Source organism: Neolamprologus brichardi, chromosome 22 (assembly GCF_056152115.1).
Source record: "Neolamprologus brichardi isolate AB-2024 chromosome 22, ASM5615211v1, whole genome shotgun sequence".
NCBI lineage: Eukaryota > Metazoa > Chordata > Actinopteri > Cichliformes > Cichlidae > Neolamprologus > Neolamprologus brichardi.
In genome coordinates this window covers 32,645,899-32,669,010 of record NC_142124.1, presented here as the reverse complement: position 1 = coordinate 32,669,010, position 23,112 = coordinate 32,645,899, and the positions used below count along the sequence as shown (strand labels likewise).

Below are 23,112 nucleotides of genomic sequence, written 5' to 3'. Positions count from 1 at the left end.
AATATGCACTAACTAACTGAAAATGCTCGGTTAAATAGGTAAGTTTTTAATCGTGATTTAAATGAATGAATGGAATCAGAGGCGCGAATAGCAGCAGGAAGATTGTTCCAGAGGTTAGGGGCTCCCAGGACAAAAGCACGATCACCTCTGGTCTTTAGCTGAGATCTAGGCTGCACTAAGAGTAATTGTCCTGATGATCTTAGGGCTCTCCTGGGGATATATGGACTAAGGAGTTCAATGAGATAGCAAGGCGCAGTATTATTATGATTTTAAAGGTAAGCAACAAAATTTTAAATTCAGTGCAGTATTTGATAGGGAGCCAGTGCAGGTCAGCAAGGACTGGGTTGATGGAGGCAAACCTTCTGGTTCCAGTCAAAAGGCAGCATTCGCCGCATCATTCTAGACAAGCTGTAATCTATGAAGAAGGGCAGAGTGGAGACCAAAGTAAAGGGAATTACATTAGTCTAGCCCTCCTGCTGTGTGCACCCCCACCCCCCCTTCCTTTAGTGTTCCAGTCACAATTGACTGGTCTGTTTTAACACCTCATAAAGTAACGTAAGAAACATTTTTCACCACCAAATTCAGTTCGGTGGATGGTTTAGTAGGTCGTAAAGTGGGTCTTCATTTCATTTGGCGGGCCATTCAGTTGGTTCCCATTCATTTTCTATGCTGGTGACTTTTGACCAGGTATGCCACAGATGTAACAAAGTTGATTAAAACACTCAAAATGCTACTAAAGAGGTGCTCATCACTTTTATATGTTCAAGTGCACAGTGTGGAGGATGTCATAAGGCCTCGAGGCAATCGCATGTAAAACACAATATTTATGAGTTTTTTTCATTTGTAAAACGGTCAGATTTGACCCGAACATGACAGAAAGCTTGGTGTAGAGGTCACAAAGGGATGGATAAGTATCTTGATAATATTCTTACTCTTTTCTCAAAAATATTGTAAGCTTTAATTTATAGGTTTGCTGTGAAAGAAAAGAGCAGTCTAATTTTTCTGGTAGTTTAATTTCAATGGAGAGAGACTGAATATGTCTAAAATAAATCCAGAAAGAAACATCATATAAAAGTTATAAATATATTTGCATGTCACTGAATGAAATAAGTATTTAATCACTAAGCAAAACCTGACATTGTATTTGGTGGTGAAACCCTTGTTTGTGGTGATAAGAAGTTTATTGCAATTGGTCACTGGGTTTGCACATATCTCAGGAGTGGATTTTGGCCCACTCCTCTACTCAGAAATTCTTTAAATCCTTTCTTGGCTGCAATTTGACAACTCAAAGCTTCAGCTCCATCCACAGATTTCTATATGCTTGTGGTCTGGAGGCTGACAAGAACACTCCATGACCTTAATTTGCTACTTCTTTATTCATTGCTTATGTGGCTTTATGTGGCTAAAGAGGATGTTGTGGTTGTTGCTTAGTAGTAACTGCCATGCTATAAGACCCATCTACAACCCAACTTCAGTTCAGAGTAGGGATGGGTATCCATGAGATGAGTAGGGACCGGTATCCGGTGCCATCATGGCACCGGTTCTGACATAAACGGTAGTAACCAGACCGAAAAGCAGCGCACATTTCGGTGCTTTATTTTTCCCTGAGCTGTGATACACTTTAGATTCCAACCAATCATTTTACCTTTGCGAGCGTAGTAGGCGGGCCCAGGTATGTACGTTCTTTTAGAGCAGAGCTACAGATTAAAAATGCCCAAGGCGAAGCGGTCAAAAGTCTGGCTGTACTTCACAGCAAAAGATGCAAACTCAGCAGCTGCAACAAGTGCTTTAAGCTGATACTGTGATACTGTCAAAGGAGGTAACACCTCAAATCTGATGAAACACCCGCGACGCATAGCGGGTTTTTTTAAAAGCCGAGAAATGCACCGTATTTGATAGCTTGCTGCGAGACCTCACACCGAGCACATCTACTGCGGGTGTGGTGCCTGTTATCGGACCCGGAGTTAGCAACATCTCCCAAAAAACCGAAGAGGAGAGTCCTGGCCCCTAGCCCTGCCAGTGTAGCAGAAATGATGAGGATGATGATGCAGCAGCAGCCATTCTTCTCTGCGTGAGTAGCTTAATGTTGTTCGTGTGTAATTTACGTTGAGTAGGCTAACCACGTTATTACATTAATGCATGTAAGGTGAACTAGCAAACACCATCATAGCTACATGCGGCTGTCTTCTTGTTTGATGGCAGATACTCCCTTCACCCTGGACAAAAAGGCTAAAATGACCAAAGAAAAAGTGGGAAACAGTTAAACATGAGAGGTTTTTGGACAAACTTTGTGTTTTTTCCATTGTTTAAGCACTGCTTCCAGCCAAGAATGATGCCATATATGCCCCATAGCTGCAGAAAAGGCTAACATTGTTATCTTTTTACAAAAAAACAGCTGAACATGAGAGGTTTTTGGACAAAGTGTGTGTTCTCCATTCTTTAAGCACTGGTTTGAGCACCGTTTAAGCACCGGCACCGTTTCAAAAGTACCGGTTTGGCACCGGTATCGGATAAAACCTAAACGATACCCATCCCTAGTTCAGAGTGAGGGAAGGAGATTCTTGGTCAGCATTTTACAGTATGTGGCCTGTATTGGCCCCTCACTGTCCTGTACCCTTAGCATACTCAGTCACCCTGTTGCAAAGAGCTCAATTTTGGTTTCATCTGACCCCAGGATTTTCTCCCAAGCTTTCTCTGAATAATTTCAATGTTCACTGGTAAAATGAGCCTGTGCATGCGCCTTCATGAACAGAGGAACTTTATAGGCACTGCAAGATTTCAGTCTATTACAGCATAGTGTGTTACCAGTGGTGTTCTTGGTGGCTGTGGACCCACCTGTCTTCAGATTATTAACGAGCTCCTCCTGTTAAGGGCTGATGCGTTACGTTTTTCATGAGGCAAGATCCAGCATTGAGCTCCAGACCAAGGGTGGCCAATGGTCATTTCATATTTCTTCCACTTCCAAATCACATCAACAGCTGTCACCTTCAATTCAATTTAATCTTATTTATATGGCGCCAAATCACAATAACAGTCAACCCAAGGCCCTTCTCAGCATGCTTCTGTAATCTCATCCCTGATGTCCTTTTATGAGGTCCTTGTTCTTGCCTATGGTGGTAGAGAAGTTGGAATGGAAGAAACTGATTCCATGGCAGGTTTATAGATATGATCAATTTAAATCAGAAGTATCTGTAATTGGCTGATTGATTGACTGTAATAATAATAATGATAATAATGGATTGGATTTATATAGCACTTTTCAAGGCACCCAAAGCGCTTTACAATGCCATTGTTCATTCACTCTCACATTCCCCCGTGGCTCAGGGGGGCGACCGTGATCTCCCAATCAGCCAATGTTTGGAAGCTAGTATTCTGGATGGGTTATGAGGGATTAAATACTTAAAGTATTTCACTCAGTGACATGCAAATCAATGTATAACTTTTATGTAATGTGTTTTTTTCTGGATTTTTGGTTGACACTCTTTAAATTTGTGAAATTACCACAAAAATGAGATTTGAGATTAAGATTTAGATTGTCCCCAGAAATCGAGAAACCAGGTTGGCTGGTTGATAGTGAGGAAGAAGCATAGTCATAAACAGAAGCCCCCCAGTACACTACCCAATTCACACTTCAAAGTTTTTCCCCACTCATTAACATAACCTGCCGAGACAACAACGACTATACGTAATTGTCTTCCAGAGGCCAGAGCATGAGGTCACTAAAATTAATACTGATTTTTTGTGTAACTTTGCCAAAATGATATTGTACTCTGTAGGTTTTTTCTTTCTTTCCCCTCATTTAACTATTTTATATAACCTATTCTTTAATAATTCACATTTAACTGTGTCTAGGTCCTCAGTCATCCACATCTTGGTAGTCTAAGGAGCTTAAGCAACTGGACCTCTGTAAGGTTTTTTTTTTTTGAAGATGTTTGACATTTCATCTAAGAAAAGAAATGTCTTCAAAAACATTTGACTTACGTAGACTAAAGAAGGCCAGTTGCTTTCTTTCCTTAAAAAATACATCTCATCCTTAGGTAAATGATTTAGTAATTGATCAACAATTAGTTTAAATTAATTAACACCTTCAAGTCATATTAAATCTCAGAATCCTTGAAACACAGGCCATGGTTTATTAATCAACTTTAATAATCAAATCCATTCCAGTTAATGAAGTACAAATATGTTATTACTGTACTTAAGTAGAATTTTCAGGTCGTTTTTTTCTGACAACATTTTGCTTTTAATCACTATATAAACAAATCTCTACTTTCTAATCCTTAGCTTTTCAAAACAGGCTCGTTACTTTTGTTTTGACACATTTGATTGGCGTTATTATTTCATGTCACTGCGGGCCATCAAACATCAAACCGATTTGAGAATAAACAGAAACACATGAAATGAAATCCTACCATTTTATTTCTCTTCTGTTTTTTGGTACAACACCGGATAGACTAAAGATGTCCATAAGTTGTGGTTGCGGTACAGGAAATTATTGTGCATTATGATTACTTTCCCCACGCGGAGCCATTTCAGTCGATTTTGGGCATCCCCCACGTGTTGAATCCCACGTTAACCTCTTCTCTTCTCATTTTGTGGTTAGAGTCAAAGTCACCCTCTACGATGTAAGCAACAGAAAACAGAGCTATATTTCCCTCCTTTTTCTCTGCTCATGTTCTGCTTATCTGATAACAATAGATAACAATTTTTATTAGAATTATAATTTAGACCAAAATAAAGTTTGTTTTCTCATCTACTAGTACTAATTATTATTACATTAATACAGCAAGGTTCAGTTAGGTTTGCATAAAAATAGCTGGTAGAAACGTCCACCAAAGAGCTTTCTTACTTTGAGTACGTGTCAGAGTCTGTACTTTTTCACTTTTACTTGAGTTAAAAAGTTGAATCAGTACTTCAACTTTACTGGAGTACTTTTCAACACTACTACTTAAATACAGAACAACTACCTCAAGCTCTACTCCCACAGAGGTAGATTATCTTTCATGATAGCGTTGCACCTCTAAACAGCATCCTCACTGTGTACTACAGTGCAGATACTGTGGCTTCTTTGTAGAACAAACTCAAATCAGAAGTATTTGATTATAACTCCCAAACATGTACCTAAAAAGCACATGACCCATAAGTTGGAGAGGAAATGGCATCTTGCTATTAAAAGATGTTCATTTACTCTGGAAGAGTTTGTTGCTCTATAAAAAAGCACCTCGTGTAAAGCTCATTTCACAATTTCTTCACTGACTGAAAAAAAACCAATATAAGAACAACCCCAAGTTTTCTTCAGCCCTTTAGCCAGAAGGACAAAAAGTGTCAGAACTCTGTTGAACCAAGGTTTCTGTTAACCTTAACTAGAAATGACTTCATGAATGTCTTCACAACTAAAATGAACGTAACCATTCATAAGTATCTCACCGTTCCTATGCAAAGGAATGGTTTATTTTCAGTTACGTTTCAGAACTCATCACAATATAGAAACAGTGTTATTCAGTGTTACAAATGATCTTGTTGTGGCCTGTGATAGTAGTCCCATCTTTAGACCTCACTGCACCTTTGATACAATTGACCATAATATTTTATTACAGAGATTAAAGCATGGCATAGGTTTAAAGGTAGTGCACTGCAGTAGTTTGAATCATATCTATCTATCTATCTATCTATCTATCTATCTATCTACCCTTAACCCTAACCTCTTTTTTCCTGCTTTTAAATCTAGATAAAAATGTGGTTATTGTACTCAACCCTAAAAATTCCAGTAACACTGTGAGGAATCTTGGAATTACTTTTAATGAGGGTATGTCCTTCAGTCGCACATCAAACTAATGCAGATGCACTGTATTTATATATCACTCTGCATTTAATCATTAGTTATTATTGATTTCTGCAAATGGCCCCGCCCCTCCCTGAGCCTGGTTCTGCTAGAGGTTTCTCCCTGTTAAAAGGGAGTTTTTCCTTCCCACTGTCAGCAGGTGCTTAGTCATAATGTGTTGTCTGATTGTTTTAGGATTATTTACCCCTATGTAAAAACAGTTACCTTTTAATTATTATGTATGTAGCACCAAATCCTACTAACAATACTCTATTACACTGCAATGCAGCCATTCACAAAATCAAAATTGCTGAACCCACTTAAAACGCATAAGATCCAATGGGGCCAACCTAATCTTAAATCTTCACTTTACAAAGACGTAACTGTACACACTTTTTCAAATTGAATTTCTGTTAGTACTGCGGCCCACCAGTACCTTTGCAGCACACAACGGGGCCCAGCCCTAGACTGAAAACCACTGCTGTCAGATAAGCGAGAGAAAGAGCAAGGTGAGGTTTTAGCAGTGCAGTGTTTTTGATCTCCTGCCTTCTTTATTTCACTTCAGTTCTGTCCTCAGTGCAGTTTCATGGTATGTTGTGCAAGTCACTTGATCAAATATCCCATGTTTAGCAGAGATTTAATTCACTAACATGAAAAATTAGAATAAATAAAATTTAATTTTTGAAATGTAATTATGAGACAGTGTTTTTCAGCTATTGAAACATGAAGGTAGTATAATGAATTACTTCCTCATTGGAGCAATTAAGTAATGTATTACTTTTAAGAAAGGTTTTCTGTGTAATGTGTGTAATAATTAGTTTGTTTGAGTACAAACTAATTATTAGTGGTAATATTCAACCATGTCATCGGTTGACTTGTCAGAAGACACGAAAACTATTTCAAACTGAGCCGGAGGATCCCTCTCCTCCACCAGCTCCATGTAGAAGTCACACAGGATTGGGGTAAAGTCCCGACACGGCGGGCAACATCCCACGGAGAAGTAGATCCCCACCACCTTGTTCCGCAGAGCCTCTTCGGGATCCACAAACTCCTTGTTAAGGAGTGTGCATCCGGAAAATACCTCCAACATGCACAGAAATTTGACCCACTGCATGAACTTAATCTGCATGGATCTGATGTCTTTGATATGCTGCTTAGCAATGGTGGAACCAAATGAGAGTCGATAAGAGAATCGACAAGGAAACAAATCAATAAGTGATATTGAGAATGAAATTGAAATCACTATTACAATTTATTATCAATTCCTATCCCTAGCCATGATGTTAAGTAACTTTGAATATAACTTTTCACAAAACTTAGAACAAAAAGTACAGAGTGACAGAAACATACATGATACCTGTATCATACCTGACTAGGAGATGTGATAATAGCTTCCAAATTGCCAATTACCATGTTTATTCCATACAAAGGAACAGATTCAAAGCAATCTAAGAAAAAACTGCATAAAATAACTTTAGACATGCATAAATTTAATTTCTGTTGATATCGATATCAGAAATTAATTTTCTGGAGGCAGTTACAAATTAGTACCTTTAATTTTTTTATACCTTTTTCTCCCAGTTTGAACTGTTTTGAGGTCTACACCTGTACAGGTAACCATTCTGCCACATGGAAGCCGGTTACCTGCCACACTCACCTTTAAGCAACATGAAGCCTCCGGTTTGTCTGGGCTATGCCTGCGATGACAGACCTAAAGAGCACCAAAAAGACAGAAAAACACACCAATACTCTTATAACCTCTCTGCAAATGTGGTATTTACAGAATGGACCAGTCAGCAGACAACCACTAGGCCACGTCCCATCTAAAGTCCAAACATTATTACACTTTAGTTTCATGCTCTTACCAATGAGGCACTGATGACCTCCTAAGTGGATATGTTACTGTAATTACCTGAGAGGAAGAGAAGGTGAAATTCCACAGATGAAGGACTGGAAAACTATATTTTTGATCATAAGTTGTCATTTATGGTTGAGGAATGCTGGCATGGAAAATTCATATAACAGCTGAGGGAAGCTTGCTAACAGGGTGCCGTCAGGACATCAAGGTGTTACCACGTTAGCTTATGTAGCTAACTTTCCATCTTCTGTATCTTGTATTCTCAAATTACTGGCTTCAGGCAAAGTTCATGCTCTGTGGTCAAGAGACAATTAACAACTGAAAACCATCCATCCATCTTCCTCCGCTTTATCCGAGGCCGGGTCGCGGGGGCAGCAGCCTAAGCAAAGAGGCCCAGACCTCCCTCTCCCCAGCCACCTCCTCCAGCTTATCCGGGGGAACACCAAGGCGTTCCCAGGCCAGCCGAGAGATATAATCTCTCCAGCGTGTCCTGGGTCTGCCGCGGGGCCTCCTCCCGGTGGGACATGCCTGGAACACCTCACCCAGGAGGCATCCAGGAGGCATCCTTGTCAGATGCCCGAACCACCTCAGCTGGCTCCTGTCGATGTGGAGCAGCAGCGGCTCTACTCTGAGCCCCTCCCGGATGGCCGAACTTCTCACCCTATCTCTAAGGGAGAGGCCAGCCACCCTTCGGAGGAAGCTCATTTCTGCCGCTTGTATCCGCGATCTCGTTCTTTCGGTCACTACCCACAGCTCGTGGCCATAGGTGAGGGTAGGGATGTAGATCGACCGGTAAATTGAGAGCTTCGCTTTTACACTCAGCTCCCTCTTCACCACGACGGACCAGTGCAGCGTCTGCATTACTGCAGCTGCAGCCCCAAACGAACTGAAAACTAACGCACCTCAAATAATCTCCAAGCTACCTTATTGGTGCCTCCAGGATGGGGTTGCAAACAGAGAGAAAAAGCATCTGTGATGTTTCTTAAAAGCATTCAATGAGATGGTGAGGTAAATGATCTGATGTCTCACCAATGAGGAAACCACATAAACACTACTGAATCCACCTCTGGGTCATGTAGAGACCTGTGTAATGCAGGCAAAGCAGTAGACTAGGTTCCTCTGTAATGCTGATGCACAACGACAAAGGGTATTGTCTGGGTTGTTACACTAAAAACTTTTGTGATTACTTAGTTCTTGTAATAAATTTAGTCTAAGGGTTACAGAGTGGGCACACTGATGTGCAATGTCAACAACAATTAACTTGCAAAACAGCTCATGGAGAGGCCATTATGGGACAATGTTACAAGTGAACAGTGTGGAATTTTCAGTCTATTGGAAGCAAAGGTTAAGACTTTTTTTTGTTATTGTAAATAATCAGCAACAAGTCTCCAAAAGTTGATTCTGTTCATCTGGACGTAGCGTTTTGTGGGAGAAACGTTTCGTCACTCAAAATCAGCAACAAGGGAAAATTCCAGGGAAGCAAATGTACCATTTATAGTTTGGACCAGAGATAAGATGGTAAATGGACCGTACAAGTTAACGTCTGGATAAGCGACACCCTGGACACAGGAAGTTGTTGTTGCAAAAACAATGCTAATTTTGTTGAAGGAAAAAGGACCTTTCACAATCAGAAGGGGAAGAATGGAAAACACTGTATCTCTTAAAAGCATTCAATGAGATGGTGAGGTAAATGATCTGATGTCTCACCAATGAGGAAACCACATAAACACTACTGAATCCACCTCTGGGTCATGTAGAGACCTGTGTAATGCAGGCAAAGCAGTAGACTAGGTTCCTCTGTAATGCTGATGCACAACGACAAAGGGTATTGTCTGGGTTGTTACACTAAAAACTTTTGTGATTACTTAGTTCTTGTAATAAATTTAGTCTAAGGGTTACAGAGTGGGCACACTGATGTGCAATGTCAACAACAATTAACTTGCAAAACAGCTCATGGAGAGGCCATTATGGGACAATGTTACAAGTGAACAGTGTGGAATTTTCAGTCTATTGGAAGCAAAGGTTAAGACTTTTTTTTGTTATTGTAAATAATCAGCAACAAGTCTCCAAAAGTTGATTCTGTTCATCTGGACGTAGCGTTTTGTGGGAGAAACGTTTCGTCACTCAAAATCAGCAACAAGGGAAAATTCCAGGGAAGCAAATGTACCATTTATAGTTTGGACCAGAGATAAGATGGTAAATGGACCGTACAAGTTAACGTCTGGATAAGCGACACCCTGGACACAGGAAGTTGTTGTTGCAAAAACAATGCTAATTTTGTTGAAGGAAAAAGGACCTTTCACAATCAGAAGGGGAAGAATGGAAAACACTGTATCTCCAAGGCAAGTATACTAAACTCAAGTTCAGTAGCATTAGCATCCTAATATATGACCCTGCCTTTGCTCCAGCTTAGCACCAAATCTCTATGAATAGTTATAAAGTTAACAGAGGTGTCAGCTAACTATTATTAAACTATAAACCAGCTCTTAGTGCTAGTGATTTTGAGAAGAAAATGGGATTGCTAGCAAAGCTAATTACTAAGGTTATGCTAGCATTTTTAGCTTTTCCACAATTGTTAGCATTCAGTACTTTTTTGGATTTAGTCTGATTTATCTATTCAAGTGTCCACTGCATTCCCAAAGGTTTGCTTTTCTTTCTTTCGGGGGATTCGTTATATGACTTGTTGGTGTAGAGGGGCGTTGTAAAAAGCTGGGTTTGCAGCATAAGCATTTTAAAGATGTTCAGAAATTACACTTGTCATAAATGTGGTTTTTCTGTGAAAACCCTAACAGGTTATCTATGCATCATAAAGTATGTGTGTTGTATAGCAGTTATCTGTATCTATGAAGCGCCTTGAGGTGACTTTTGTTGTGATTTGGCGCTATATAAATAAAATTTAATTGAATTGAATTAACTTCAAAAGAACAATGCTTTCAAATGTCTTGCTTTCATCTTCTGTGTCACAATGTGAGACTTTTCATGGGCACTTTATAGATACTAGGGGTGCAACGATACTCGTATCGATATCGAACCGTTCGATACAGTGCTTTCGGTTCGGTACGCATATGTATCGAACGATGCAACATTTTTAATTTATTTTATCAACTTTCCTTCTGACGATGCTGTCTGTGTTGAGCGCTCAGTGGATCTGCGCTCGACAGTGCAGCCTAGGCGGAGTAGTCGAACGCAGATTCACTGAGCGCAGGGCAAGCTAGCTAGACAGAAGTTAAGCTTGTTGCAACATGGCAAATTGAACCTCCCCCACCCTCATTCAGATCTGGCGTTTGGAACTATTTTGGTTTTCATGTGACGTATGACCCTGAAGGTAAGCGTGTCATGGACAAAAGTAAAACAGTATGTTGGATGTGCCAGCAATGCTCAATTGGTGGGAACTAGTGTGTTAGCGCAGTTAGCTCGTTAATGTGTTGACGTCTTCCAGCCCCACTCATGAGGCGATCCGCGGTAGCTCGTTAACGGAGATTTGCCGTGTTGTGACCTTAACGTCATTTCAGATTAACGCTGACAGCACTAGTGGGAACACAACCAATATGACTGCACATTTACTCCGACATCATCCTAGTGCAAAGACAAGTGGAAGCAGACAAAAACAAGCACGCATGCTACAAACTTTACCCGAGTCATTTAGACAGCCGTTAGCACATGATTCTCCTTATGGGGACCTGATATGTTTAATATGCTGCTGAGAATATAGCCCAGAAGAAGCGTATAGTATAGCTTTTATTTTGGAAAGAGACATTTCTCCATAATAAACTCTCTTTTCCAAAGATGAGTGATTCCTCAATCAGATACAGGGCTCGCAAAATCGCTAGCCCGACGTCCTGGGGCTTTTTTCCAGTCGGGCTACCAAAATCTATCTCTGCCCTGCCCGTCGGCCTATCGTAGGAAGGAAAAATATATGTCAATGCTTTTGCATTCTTTCGGAAATGTAGCTGGGTAATTATGTCATTGGCATCGGCCACTGTCAATATTTGACATACTGAAATCGCGTTTGAATTTGCGCTTGTTTTTTGCTTTCACTTTGCAATCGCGTGAACTGTGTATAGAAAGCGACAGTACTGATTGGTGAGTGATGATAATTTGCGCACCAATTCCTCTGACATCGTCTTATCAATCGTTAGCTTACTATGCAAACATGACAAGTGAAATCTCCTGCAGCTTAAACATGTGAGAGGTTGATCGCGCAGAGAATCGCTGAGCGTTATGTTAGTGCGTGTGTAAAAGCAGCAGGATATATATTTTAGTTCTGCTGAGCCAAATAAGACAGGTCAGGGTGAAGAAGTGACAAAACGGAAAAGTTATGACAAATCAGACTATAAGGCAAAAAGAAAGTGCAGCTTTATGGTTTCATGGACAAAAGAATTTCTGTGGCTGCAATATGACGAGCTAAATAACCAGGGCTGCACATAAGTGGTCCGCAGGTGCGCATTCGCTGTCAAAATAAAAACCCGCACAAGATAAGAAGTTGCAACGCGTGTTTGCGTACATAAGATTTTAAGGAAGAGGACAGACATTTGTTTAGAACTCTTAAAGATGTCGAAGAAGCTCCTTTAAGCAATTACTGTGATGTTCCTCCACCTCCAAAGAAATGTCAGAAGGAGTCCGAACCACAAAAGAAGCACGTATTCTCGGAAAAGTGGTTGCAGGAGGTGAGCTGGCTTCAAACAAATGATGAACGCACAGAGATGTGGTGCAGAATGTGCCGTGAAAATTTAATAAATGACAAATTACTAAAAAGGCATGAACATTTTTTTTGTATCGAAAAAATATCGAACCGTGACACCAAAGTGTCGAACCGAACCGAACCGTGAATTTTGTTGTATCGTTGCACCCCTAATAGATACATATGAAAAGTACTGTAGATATTGTAGGTAATGTACTCCTGATAATAGACTAACAAAGTTCTTCTCATGGTGATTCATTTTCTGTTCTCCATATAGTCATCTGTCTCTTGTGTGTTGCATTGAGTTTTGCTCTGACTTGTTATATATAATATATGCATTTCCCCTAACTCCCTTGTATGTTTTCATAGCTTTTCCTTTGTTCTTTTTCAGGTCAATCTTTAACTTGTGCTTGCTGTTCTCCAAAAAACTCTAGATTGTGCTGTTTATCCCCCCCCCTCCCTGTGAATTGCATACATACTAATTAAAGGTTAGTTTTCAGCTTAACCTGCTTGGTTCTAAATACTGCATTTTCATTTCTCTCATTCCACACCTCATGACAGATCATAAATGCATTTCTAAATGCAAGAAGCTTAACCTAACCTCTTTGGTGCCACACACTACTCTGGTGCAGGGATAACATGCACTCACCACAAACATGCTCTTTGTAAACTCCCACTATTTTGCTGTTTTTATTGGTGATACATTAAAAATCTGTACATTACTGTAAAGACTAGGATCAGTCACTGATTACTAACTGTTTTGTTTTGAGGATTTTTGTATTTGATTTAACAGATTCCTCTTCAAGATAAATCCTAGCAAAAGATGATAAAGAGAAGAAGAATACTTTGAGCATTTGGCTGCTGGCGATCTTCTCTGAAAAATTATGCAAACCTGCTCTCATCTGTGAAGAGAAGAGGATGCCAGTGGCAGACCAGCCAGTTGATTTGCATGGTGCTGGGCTGTGAGCGCAAATCCCACTGAGGTGGTGTTTGTTATGTTACTGCTTGTCCAAAGAAATATTGGTCCTGAGGCTCAGTTGATGCTTTTCTACGGCCCTGTCCGGTCCTGCAGGAGGTATCTCCTGGTATCTCTATCATACTCCTTGCAATTGCGGACATACAACCTGTGCAACCTGTATGGACTCTTTGGATCATCTTATCAGTAGAAGGAAACACTTGACTCTTTTTTTACATTTACTGGTGGGTGGGCAATTATTTCATTGTGTTTCACGACAAACCAAAAGTCTACCAGGTAAACTCAACATGTTCAGTGTGATTCCAAATTCAGAGTACACTTGGTTTAATCGGAAGATGTTTGTTATTTTAATTTTGTTTTGTTTTTATGGCTCATTAAAAACCATCAAATTGTTTTTACTTTTTTCATTACTGATTATTAGGAATGTTCTGTTGTAGTATATTTGTTAATATAATTACATGTTGAGGCACAGGAAGTGAGTGTGTCCTAATTGTTTTACAGTTGCGAAAGTAAAATCAAATCCCAGCATTCTCTGATGAAAACCACAATGTAGTTTTAAGTAACTGGAAAATATACAAAGTAAGGAATTGGGCTTGCAGCAGCAGGAGATATATTTTTTTAATTTTAAGATGATTTTAAGAACAAATATAGAAAAAGAAATGTAGTGATGTGATGTGGTAATATATGGTAAGGTATAAAGCAGTATTGTAGCTTTACTGTACAAACCTAGTGTTTTCTCATGTTAATATTAATATCAATCAGTAGGTACACGGCTTAATTGAATTATAATATATATTAGTAATGAGAAACAAAAAGTTTTATACTTCATCAGTATAAAACCACATATTGAGGTGCACATGTCTCAAACTACAAACACAGTCAAGAAGATGTCCTTGTATTTATATACACATTCATACAATAATCTGAAAAAGAAAGTTTGCACAGTCCCTGATTATTTTCCGGGCATGCAGGATACTGTGTTTCTTTGGTTTCTTTCTGGTAAGCCTACGTGGATTTTGTCAAGTCATTTGGGAGAACAGAAACAAGACTTGATCAACCACCATTATAGTTTAATAATAGTTAGCTGACACCTCTGTTAACTTTATAACTATTCATAGAGATTTGGTGCTAAGCTGGAGCAAAGGCAGTGTCGTATATTAGGATGCTAATGCTACTGAACTTGAGTTGAGTATACTTGCCTTGGAGATACAGTGTTTTCCATTCTTCCCCTTCTGATTGTGAAAGGTCCTTTTTCCTTCAACAAAATTAGCATTGTTTTTGCAACAACAACTTCCTGTGTCCAGGGTGTCGCTTATCCAGACGTTAACTTGTACGGTCCATTTACCATCTTATCTCTGGTCCAAACTATAAATGGTACATTTGCCTCCCTGGAATTTTCCCTTGTTGCTGATTTTGAGTGACGAAACGTTTCTCCCACAAAACGCTACATCCAGATGAACAGAATCAACTTTTGGAGACTTGTTGCTGATTATTTACAACAACAGAAAAAGTCTTAACCTTTGCTTCCAAAAGACTGAAAATTCAACACTGTTCACTTGTAACATTGTCCCATAATGGCCTCTCCATGAGCTGTTTTGCAAGTTAACTGTTGTTGACATTGACAAGGAACATTGACAAGGAAAAAATATACATTTGTTTGGGACCGTATACAAGTACTAACGTTCTGTGGTGAAGTGCCTAAAGTTAACAATAACAGAAAAATAAATTTATTATATGTATTATTATTATAGGTGCCAGATTGACGATTGAGTTTATGTTTGGTTTATAATTCACAGATGAGCTACATAACTGATCTTTTCAGGATAAATAAATTTGAACATTAAGTTATGTTTACATAAGGTAATGATAGAATCTGAAAGAGCTGCCTACCACTTTAAGCATGTAAGTGCGATGGCAGCATAAAAACCTGTGTGGTTTAGGAAGAGGACGAGCACTGGCGAGGAAGTCTCATGGTTTTCTGCATAGGTTGTTCTTTTTTTTGAATGTTCATGCTTATTTTGTAAGAATTTCGTTGTTATGTTTTTAGTTTGTAAAAATAAAACAATCTTCGAGTCATAATTAAACTGGAAACATTTCTGTTTGGAAACCAAGAACACCCATCAGCCATAGCCTCCTTTTTTTTTTAACCTGGTCTTTTGAAAATTTCCTTACAATTATTCACATCAGACTAAACAAAACAGTAATTACATGAAATAAAACACGCTTTGTTAATGGAAACAACTTTAACTGCATTTTTATTATATTCTGCTCATGTTTATATGTATATTAATCTAATTTTCACTGTATTCTCCAGCACAAAGAGAAGCTGAAGAAACTACTCATTATGAAAAATGAAGTAAAAAAAAAGGCTATCCACGCAATCTGTACTTTCAGCCAAGTATTTGGACAATGAATAATTCAATGTAATTTTTTTATAAATAATAATCTTTCATAATGCATCCTTTAGTAAGAGGAGGAATAGAGAGAAAATGCAGAAGTAGTTGCTTAAAAGCATTCAAGGAGATGGTGGGAATGGTGATGCCAGTCTGGGCTGGGGGAGTTATTGCTCCACTTACTTTACAAACTGAAAATCTCATTAAGTGTGACACTGAAGATTAGTTGAGAGGGACCAAAGTGGAAAGAGAATGAACTCACACAGGGGCTGTGAGGAGGCTTTGGCTTTGTTTGCCATCATTAATTCAGCATTGAAACAGCTCTGGGGGAAGCTCAGAGCCACTGATCAGAAGAGCTCCAGATATGACAGGCGAACAGGTGCCCCTTTTCCTCTCCAAACACTTTTCCCTTTCAGCTTCCATTCTCAAGTCTTAATTGAGGTGAGCTGTGTATTTGAGCCATCTGTGTGCTGACAAAATAAAGCTGGCTTTGATTTATGGTACCTCAGGACATATTAGCGTCTGCATTTCTCTAGGCAGAATCCCATCTCTGCCTGCAAACTTTCAGTAAGGAAGAGTAGCATTGTTATTGCTGAACTTCATCAATCGATGCTCATGTTATAATTTGTAAGACAAGTGAATGAAGGGAAAGGCTTAACATAAATCAAGAAAAATAGAAGGTTAGCAAGTAACATTTGGACATGATATTTCCCATTTGTTAAATACCTTCATGTTGCACATGTGTCACTGTTTTTCGTAGCTTCATTAGTTTTTGGACTTGAGTTATTTCAATATGAGATTCCTGGTTTGCTTTGTGTTAATGTTGTGTCCTCCTTCCCCTGGTTTCTATATATTTTGTGCCTTTGTCGTGTTTCCACTCTGCGTAGTTAATTTAGAGTTCCCGGTATTCCCAGATCATTTGTGTTGAGCAATAAAGCTGAAAGCGCAGACGACACACACTGTTAAAAAAAACTAACCAAAAAAATTAAAAGGTAGAACATTTTCTTCTTTTACAGTAAGAACGTATGGTTATTGTTGATGTTATGGTTAAAAATAGTGCTAGGGTCAATGTTTTACTGTAAACAAAAATGTTTGAACTTAAAGAAAAAAAATGTTTTCCCTTACATGAACATGAAAATAACCTATAAAATAAAGTTTGTGCCACAAAAAACATTTTTCCCTGTAAAATTAACTGTCAAAATAATAAAATTCAATTTTATTATGTAAAAATTACCATAATTTACTTGTGTTTAAAAATGTATTGCAATTTCCTTTTTTAATGGTTAAAAAAGAATAGAAAGCTTCCCTGTAAATATTATAGTGAAATAATTGAATAAATTAATTTGCTATTTACAAACACCAATTTTACTTTATAAATTAACATGACATGACAAACTCTCATGAGCTTTATGAAAGGGTTTACCTCATGAAATATTCATAGTATGAATTATCAACTACTTCATTTCATGCATACAAATATTGTGTAAGTAAGTAAAATATTTAGCCAGCTGTTATTGGATGAGAACCTTTTTTAGACTAGAGTGCTTTTAATCGTTCCACTCTGCAGCTTAATACACAAACTATGAATTTATTCAAATTCCTGAATGTAACACAAAAATGTCCACCTTAAATTTCCAAGACAGTATTTTATTTCTCATATTTGATGTTGTAAACATCAAATGTTTACTTTTTTACTCAATAAATCAAATAGTTACATTGATGACATCAAGAGTAAAGAATCACTGAATTTTTACAAGTTCTGTTCAAACTGTGTAAAACCAATGTTGTAAGTTCAGCATACATTATATTTTACATTACCTGGAGCAGACAAATCAGACACCTTTACCATAAATTTAAGTGTTATTCGTGCTGTTCTCACTACATAAATGTCAGTACACGTAGAATGTTGTCTTTTCAAGCTATCCAAATGCAGACATAGAGAATGAAACATTTGTTTCTATAATTGAAAGAAAATCTGAATTTAAGAAATTCCAGGAACAAGTTTACATCAACATATTTTACACACAGAACTCAGCGATAACGCTGAAAATGTTCATCTTCAAACTGCACCAGGTAATAAAACAAAAAAACTTCACACTTGTTTTGAGAACTTCATCTGCAATTTTTGGTTAACCACAAAATGTTAGCAATGTACATGCACCATACCTTTTTTATACCATTGGAATACAAATATTTTTAAAACTGTAGCAAAATTCAAATCCAAGACACTCCTGGAACAAGCAGGTTTACCACATTTTCCAGATATAAAACAGTGACACAAAAGTAGAACAAGTACTTTTACAAACTGTGCCTAGTAAAACTTGACATTGTTAAAAACTTCCCACTCAAAATCAGAAATGTAACAATTGTTTCATCAACAGAACATCTGTTGAGTATGTAACAGAGTATACCTTTATCACTTTGTCTCAAACAAGAAGGGCAGAACTAGATCCACTCATGGTCAGCAATGCCTGAGATGAGAATGAAGACTGGGATTGACCGAGAACACGTTTTCTTCTTGGACTCAACCTTTGTGCGTTCTCAGGATTTATGGAAAACAAACACCTTTATAAAAAAAAAACGGCGAGAGAGAGATTGAGGAAATTAGCAACCTGAGGTAGGATATTAAATGGCTAAGTTTGATAAACACAAAAATAAATCCATAATAAAACAAATTTTACCATTCAAGGAACTACAGTGTTGATTTTAGTTCAGTTAGAAGGTTGTGATGTGGTCGTTGACAATCTTCATGTCGATGCTCAACATGAATGTCTCAGCAGCGAAGCAGGAGGAACCTGAGAATTTAAAAATTAAAAATTTTAATAACAATAATACAGAGATACTTTTTACATATATCATTGGATCACTTGCTGGCTGAACTTCTATGTTTGTCTTAGCCACTCCTCAGTGTGAAAGCAACAGAACATGAAACTAAACAAGCCAAAAATACAAGAACAAGGCAGTTAGTGCAGAAAAAAACTGTTGAATTTTGCTATATCTACTTACCACAAACAATGACGCAGGGTGTTGGTGGCACTTTCTCCATCTGAACATCTTCTGCAAGGCTTGTCATCTCAAACCAGTGGAACAGAAGCTCTTCCTTCTCATCAAAACGAGCCAGTAAGAACCATCATCTCAAAAGTCATTGAGCATCATCTCAATGACTTCTTTCGAGCAACCACTGGACTGAACTCTTTCAGTCTGAAGCTTGAGAAGAGAATTCAGGAGTTATTTGCGCTTTTGTGCATCAACATATTTGAGGAACTTTAACAGACCTGCCCCCATTTTGTCTACAATGGTGAGGAAGTTCTCCATCACATTCACACCAGTCTGTTTCTAGAAAATTTGCTGTGATACCGGTTTCATTGAAGAGAAAGAGCCATTCCTGGCATAGTTTCTGGATGCTTGCCCTTTTGTTGATATCTTTACGCTGCGTGTAATAGGTGCACTTGACTAGTTCTTCCAGAATATCTGTACTTCTTCTTTTTAAACAGCTTCTTCATTTCTTCTTTTTTTCAAGCGGACTCTCCACGGTCTCAGAGAGTGGCAAATGCATGGCTACCAGCTAATACAGTCATATGTATCTTGAACACTTGCTTTTTCTTCAGAAGGCATTTCGTCTGTGTCATTGCCATCAACTGATGCTGCTTTGCATTTTCTTACCTTTGGTGTGTCAGGTCGCTTGATGTTTTCAACTCCTGCCTGAAGCTGCTTTACCAGGGAATGATATCCAGGTCCAATAACATCACCATCAATCACGTCTTGAGGAGACTTGGGATACTTGGCCACCATCCTTTTTGCTATCTCTGTAGTGTTGCGTTTGGTTGAATTCTGACAAATCTTCATCATTTCAGAGACCACAATCCTTACCTTTTCTCGTCTTTGTCTTGCACTTGGTCTTTTCTGTCTTTCCAAGTTCTGTACCAACTCCTTGGGGAGCCTTGGTATCTCAAATCTCTCTATCCAGTTTAGCATTAATGGTGTACAGATTCCTGAAGGTGATGAAAAAGTCGTGGATGATGCTGGTGAAGAAGAAATTGAGGGTGGAGAGGGAAGGACATCCACAGGAGAGGAATGCACAGAGTTTGGTGTCGAAGCGCTTGAGACTGTAAAAGTACAAAAAAGGAGGTATGAAAGCATTAAACATTGAGCCATCCTGTATTTGCAATGTTGGGGGAATTGCTGACCCAGCAGAAAGAAAGGCCTGAAACATCTGATGTCTCTCTGAAAGAGTCAAGCACAGATTTTTGAAATTTTTCAAATGCCTTGTAAATTTTTTGAAGTAACTATGTTTGCTCTCAAAGCACATTGTCCACAGCCTGATGAGAGGGCCACATTTTAGGATCAGTCCTGGATGATGTCGTACGTAATGGTGTATAGCAGTGGCCCCCAACCCCCGGGCCTCGGACCGGTCCATGAGTCGTTTGGTACCGGGCCATGAGAGTAGAGGCTCAGGTGTGAAATGTATAGTTTTCAGGGTTTTTTTTTATCAGTTTTCAGCGTTATTTTGTTATCGTTTTTATCGTTAACTCGGTTTTCCTGGGTCTTTTCACGTGTGTTATGAATAAATCTTCTTTTTTTCGGTACCGGTACTAGTTTTATTTTGTTGTATTTATCCGCGACACCTTAAAGGCCGGTCCATGAAAATATTGTCGGGCATAAACCGGTCCATGGTGCAAAAAAGGTTGGGGACCGCTGGTGTATAGGTCTTAAGTTGATATTAAGTAACAGCTCCTCTCTGGTTTCCAAATACAATATAGCATCCAGATAAGTAACCTGAGCACAAGTTAGGTCAACGATCTCCTTGAGCTGCCAAGTTAACTTCCACACATTATCTTAAGGTTTCTGCATTCTGTCTCCAATTATGAGAGGTAAAGGTCTCGTGAAGTTGCAATTTTGAACAGCTTGTCCACCAAGTTTCAATGTTTTTGGACTGACCTCACAAGGTTTGGATGAAGCATCTGTTTTTTTTGCATTTAAGTACACTTGATGTACTCTTTCCGAAACTGTGTTGTTGAAGCACTTGAGGTAAAGAGCAAGATTGTATGAGCAGATACCCTTAAGATGACATGACCGAGACATGGGGGCATGCCAGGTGTGCAAACATCAAAGCTTTATAAAGAATTAAATGCAAACCTAAATTTTATCCCCTGTACTTCTGACAGGTCTTCTCTTTCCAGTTGTTCAGTGGCAGATCTATACGTTTCTGGGGTCTATTGAGGTCCACAGACTGCTGGATCAGCACCCTGAAATTCAGTTCAAGTTAACAGACAATAGCTGCATAAGTACACAGATGAACTGAAATGTTTTGTAGAAAACCCAATACAATGAGAGCCCAGGTTGTCTCCAGCAATGCAGTAGAGCGGTCCTTTCACAACAGCGATCGTGGCTCAAGAGTTGGGAGTTCGCCTTGTAATCGGAAGGTTGCCGGTTCGAGCCCCGGCTTGGACAGTCTCGGCCGTTGTGTCCTTGGGCAAGACACTTCACCCGTTGCCTACTGGTGGTGGTCAGAGGACCCGGTGGCGCCAGTGTCCGGCAGCCTCGCCTCTGTCAGTGCGCCCCAGGGTGGCTGTGGCTACAATGTAGCTGCCATCACCAGTGTGTGAATGTGTGCGTGAATGGGTGGATGACTGGATATGTAGAGCGCTTTGGGGTCCTTAAGGACTAGTAAAGCGCTATATAAATACAGGCCATTTACCATTTACCATAACAGTTTTGTCTGCCATTGTTATCCCATTCTCCTCTAGTACCTTCAAATCATTCAGGTGTTCTGAAAAAAAAACCTTTTCATGGCCAAGTTACCCAAAATCAGTCTCTCTACACAGTAAGACTAGCTGCATATGATCAGCATTTGACCGGGCATGGGGGAATGTTGAGTAGAGAGAAGTATACCACCAAAACCTTGTGTTACTTTTTTGCAGAACCGGTAGGTTCCCTACTTCAGATGCATCCTGGTATAGAACCAGCTTGAGACAATGAAGATTTTCCTGAAAAAATGTGTTTGACACAAACACGTTACCATCACAACAGTCACTGAGAACATCTGGTCTTGAAACATGATTAGAATCTACTGATATGAGAAACCTTGCCAAAAACTTGAATCCAGCAGACTCTTCAATGTATTTAGCACTGTTCTCATCTCTATCCACAAACACTTTGGGTTCAACATACTTGAACACATCTTTAAAGTGATGAACTCTTCATGGGCTTCTCATGGGCCCTGTGTGACAAGCTGAGAGCAAGTCAGATTGTTTTACTGTGCCACAGATATTTAGTGTCTCCATCTGAAACTAACATATATTTTAGAAGTGAGCTTAGTCCATTCATTGTATACATCTGTCCCAATTCATGTATATTTTGCATTTCTTCAACAATGGTTTGAATGGTAGATGCTGGCAGGAGATGCTGTCAGTGTAGCTTGATGTAAAACATACATACATTTCTGAGATACAGGTCACTGAAATTAGACCCATCTATACCAGGGTCTTCTATATCTGAGACAGTGGCAACTTGCTGTTTGGTGGCACTTGTAGTTGGACTCTCTGATGGAATATTTTTGTTTGAACCACAAATCACATTTTCTAAATGTTTGTGTTTTCTAGACATATAGGAGGCAAATGTAGATTTTACAAAGAACACACTTTGGCATCCTCTCACAAGTCACATGCCGTTCCTCTTCAACGTGTTCCTGTAAGTGAGCAATCAAAACTTTAGTTCCCTCCCACTGGCGTTCACAAAAGGAGGACGGTGCAATTCAAAACCACTGTGCAGTATCGTGAGAAACAGTTGTGGTACCAGTGTGGTTGCGGTAGAAGTGAGACTTTAAATCAAAATCAATCAGAATCAGCATACTTTATTAATCCTTAAGGAAATTATGTGGGTTACAGTTGCTCCAATACAGTAATAATAACAGAAAAAGACTAAACTATTTAACAATACAATATGTTACAGATTTACAAATGTTACAGAGTAGAAAAGAGCGTGTGCAAATAGGGTGTAACTATCCGGTCTTTAAGTGATGACGTGATGAATCCTGGTTCTGGGCCCAAACTACTCTGCATTTAATAAGGCTGTTGTGTATTTAACATGTCTTAATGCTTTGTATCTTGTTCTATTTAATCTTTTCAAGCCCCTAAAAACAGTCAGTGATCACTGTTGGCCTCTCTCGGTTTTTATTACTGCTAATCATTTTAAAGCTCAGTTACAATGTAACTATAGCCCAGCCCATACCCAGTATGTTAATGACTTCTCTCCAAACGTAACTTAGAAACTGTAATTCATGCTTTTATTACATCATGCCTGGATTATTATAATTCCTCTTTAATAGGGGGTGGGCTGGGCACTTTGTCACGCTTACAATTAGTGCAAAATGCTGCGGCTCAA

General features: G+C 39.0%; 1 protein-coding gene and 1 pseudogene across 1 annotated transcript in view; one reads left to right on the top strand and one right to left on the bottom strand.

Annotated features, from left to right (window-relative positions):
• nxph1 (neurexophilin 1) overlaps window positions 1-23,112 on the top strand; it is an 80,957-nt gene that overhangs the window by 34,130 nt on the left and 23,715 nt on the right. The gene's annotated exons all lie outside the window — the stretch shown is intronic.
• Window positions 18,175-19,364, bottom strand: LOC148096850 (uncharacterized; annotated as a pseudogene).